Source organism: Pseudophryne corroboree, chromosome 11 (assembly GCF_028390025.1).
Source record: "Pseudophryne corroboree isolate aPseCor3 chromosome 11, aPseCor3.hap2, whole genome shotgun sequence".
Taxonomy (NCBI): domain Eukaryota; kingdom Metazoa; phylum Chordata; class Amphibia; order Anura; family Myobatrachidae; genus Pseudophryne; species Pseudophryne corroboree.
In genome coordinates this window covers 105667141-105671365 of record NC_086454.1, presented here as the reverse complement: position 1 = coordinate 105671365, position 4225 = coordinate 105667141, and the positions used below count along the sequence as shown (strand labels likewise).

At 38.0% G+C, this 4225-nt stretch overlaps 1 pseudogene; it reads right to left on the bottom strand.

Moving 5' to 3' along the window:
* Positions 1–2059: 2059 nt before the first annotated feature.
* On the bottom strand, positions 2060–2178 carry LOC134971499 (5S ribosomal RNA; annotated as a pseudogene).
* Between the last annotated feature and the right edge of the window lie 2047 nt (positions 2179–4225).

Below are 4225 nucleotides of genomic sequence, written 5' to 3'. Positions count from 1 at the left end.
ATGAGTTATATTGGTATATAGAGATTTGACATTTAGAGTAAGGAAGGCATATGTATGAGTGTTGCCCTTAAGGTGGAACCTCAATGAGGCAACACGAGCTTGAAGACATGTATGCACATAGGAGGAAAGATTAAAAGTTATATAATTAAAACACATATATTTGGAATCCCGGAAGGTGAGGTGAGGGATCTGTGAAGGAAAGGCCAGAATGACAAGGAATGAATAGAAATCACCATTCCTCCATGGATATGACCTAATTAGCATGTCCTTAGTCCAAAGATCTTTCCATCCATACTGATATAGGAAGGGGAGTCTTGTTTGGTACATGGTAGACTGAAAAATCATTTAATCGTTTATAAGCTTCTTGTCATTCTTAATTTTTTTGTCACTATGTAATTACATCATCTGCAAATTGAATTATGTTTGGGCTCTTGTACTGTGTGCAACAAATATGAAGCTATGAATGTCCTTATTGGTGCTGTCAGAGAAGTAGTGGGAGCAGCTGTTCAGTGGAAGAGGTCAGCCTCTGAGTTTAAAGCTTAGGCAAATGGTGATGGTATAGTGTGTTATTCAATTTATGTAACAATCCTGGCAACCTTATACACAGATAAAGGTTGGAAGGACCAAATCCTTGGTGCTAATTGACTTGTAGTGTGTAAATATATGAATGTATACAATACGTCCCATTCAGTGGAATCCAATTATGTTCATTTTTCTGGTTATTCAGATGTCACCTGGTACTTGGTTTCAAGTTTGACGATGTGATAAACATGAAAAAATAATGAATACAAAACAAATGTGTAGAACAGACTTACAGTTACAGACTTACGGTTACAGATTTAAAAGAGACTTTGTTCTATGCACATTATCACCTTTTAAGTGTGAGTTTGGGTATATCCCACCACACCGCGCAAGCAATTATTTTGAATAATAGAAGCATGAAGAATTAATGAACACATGTTTTGATTTTTAAGTCTGTTCTACACATTTGTTTGTGTCCATGCTGCGAGCTGCAGTGTCCTGGTGTACTGGGAGAACTTCACGGTGCGGTGCGTGGTGCAGGGTCCTGACGCTGGAGCAGGCGGATACATGGAGCGGTTGCTGGTGGTTATTTAAAACCAAATCAAGTGGTACTATAGCCCACTGAGATGATTTCAGAGGTATAATCAAACTCTGTCATGTCCTATTACTATGTGATATTCGTTTTATGAATAAAAAATGTACTGCACTAAGAAGTGCTCCTTCTAATCCTTGTTTTATATATATATATATATATATACACAGGTTGAGTATCCAATATCCAAATATTCAGAAATATAGAATATTCAGAAATACTGATTTATTTATTTTTGGGTGAGAGTGAGATAGTGAAACATTTGTTTTCTGATGGCTCAATGTATACAAACTTTGTTTAATACACAAAGGGCCTAATTCAGAGTTGATCGCAGCAGCAAATTTGTTAGCAGTCCGGCAAAACCGTATGCACTAGGAAAAGAGGAAAATACAGAAGACTCTTGTGTGGGTGCACTCTTTTTTTATATGTATATGTTAATATGAAGATATTAAGACATAACTTTTATTTTTTAATTATTCTAAGAAAAAATCCACATTTGTGTTATCCACCACAATTAATTCATTTACATTCTGTATTGCTACATACAATTATGATTCAGCCCACCAGCTTCTCTGAAAGATGCCATATCTGTTGATGTGGCTGATCAAACTGTACAGGTTGGGGTGTGTATAGGCCACAACCAGTGTTACAATCTTTAAAGAAAATTGGAAATGTTCTGGTTAGTCTATATTGGTAGACTCCAGGAGGGATGTAGACACTATTGCTCTACATCCTGTTCCTATCCAACCAGCACAAGCTCTGCTTGTATTAATAGGACCTCAGAGGGTCAATGTACCAAGATGTTAGGAGGAGTATAGATCCTTATTGGTATTGGACCAATTGAATCTATGACATATCAAGAGAGACGGTACGGAAGGTGGGCAAAATAAATGATTGAAGGAGAAAGTGGTGATCCTGCTGTTGGTTTAGAGTCAAGAAGGTCACGAATTACAACACCGGGTATTCTCTGGGGGTCACCCTCACAGATACTGACCCAGCCCACCACCGTTTTGCTTCCAAGATCGGACGAGATCGGGCTCTGTCAGTGGGGTATGGTAGTAATTTCTCGGGCCTCCTTGTGGCCGACTCACCAATGAGAGTGCACCTAAATTGAGGGAGGGGAAAAAGGTATAGGGTGAGGGAGACAGAAAAAATGGGCGGATCTGCTGTCTATGTTAGGCACAGGATAAACCTGTGGATCATGGATGAGAGTCCGCAGATGTATAAGGAGGAAAGGGAGGAAAGGAACAAAGAGAGAGAGGGGGAAGAGAGAAGAGGAGACTGAGTGAAAAAATGATGACAGATATCCTCTGGTATCAAATACAGAATTATCAAAATTGTCAGCAACTAGGTATAGGTCAGATTGACTGGCAATACATTCCGTGGTCACTTTGATTCAGAACAATATTTAGATATCAAATTGGTATCACAACCAGAATGTCATCAAAAAAAAAAAATATATGAATAAGAATAATTAAACATAGGCCAGATTAACTGGCAATACTGTGTATATTCCGTGATCACTCTGTTTGGAAAAATAAGTATTTATATTCTCCTCAGTGCTATTATTCTATATAAACCAGCATACACATAACAGTAATATTGTTGGTAATTCTGTTGAGTATAGTGGTTTTGATGCTGGGATTTAAAGAGAGCAAAAAGTAATAATGCCGAAGAAAAGAAGGAAAAACAACATTTTTAGAAGAAGAAAAAATAAAAAAATGAAAAAAAGAGATATTAAGAATTTCCTTTAAATGGTTATTCTGGGTATGACAATCCTAGTCCAGATCCCTGGACTGCCCTGCTCAGGGCCAAGAAAAAAATTATATATAAAAGGTAATAACAATAAAAAATCATCACGTATTGCTGAATTGCTGTGTAGGTATAGAAATTCCCAGAAAATTGATAGAAAAAGTGTACCGGTCCCTGCCCAGGTCCCTGGGTCAGTTACTAAATTCCAATGGGAAGTGAACAATCCCGCAGGACGGGTGAAACGCGTTTTCCAGCATGTCCTATCCTACGGGCAGATGTATTAACCTGGAGACGGCACAAGGAAGTGATAGAACAGTGACAAGTGCAAGGTGATAAACTCACCAGCCAATCAGCTCCAATATGCAAATTGACAGTTAGGAGCTGATTGGCTAGTGCGTTTATCACCTTGCATTTATCACTGGTTTATCACTTCCTTATGCCTTCTCCAGGTTAATACATCTGCCCCCTAGTTCCAGCATGACCTGTTCCAGTATTCCAGTATGAATCATTTCAACATGAACTAAGGACCTGAGGAGTACATATTGCATCCTGTTATTTAGTAACTGACCCAGGGACTGGGTTATTACCTTTTATATATAATTTTTTTCTTGGCCCTGAGCAGGGCAGTCCAGGGATCTGGACTAGGATTGTCATACCCAGAATAACCATTTAAAGGAAATTCTTAATATCTCTTTTTTTCATTTTTTTATTTTTTCTTCTTCTAAAAATGTTGTTTTTCCTTCTTTTCTTCGGCATTATTACTTTTTGCTCTCTTTAAATCCCAGCATCAAAACCACTATACTCAACAGAATTACCAACAATATTACTGTTATGTGTATGCTGGTTTATATAGAATAATAGCACTGAGGAGAATATAAATACTTATTTTTCCAAACAGAGTGATCACGGAATATACACAGTATTGCCAGTTAATCTGGCCTATGTTTAATTATTCTTATTCATATATTTTTTTTTTTTGATGACATTCTGGTTGTGATACCAATTTGATATCTAAATATTGTTCTGAATCAAAGTGACCACGGAATGTATTGCCAGTCAATCTGACCTATACCTAGTTGCTGACAATTTTGATAATTCTGTATTTGATACCAGAGGATATCTGTCATCATTTTTTCACTCAGTCTCCTCTTCTCTCTTCCCCCTCTCTCTCTTTGTTCCTTTCCTCCCTTTCCTCCTTATACATCTGCGGACTCTCATCCATGATCCACAGGTTTATCCTGTGCCTAACATAGACAGCAGATCCGCCCATTTTTTCTGTCTCCCTCACCCTATACCTTTTTCCCCTCCCTCAATTTAGGTGCACTCTCATTGGTGAGTCGGCCACAAGGAGGCCCGAGA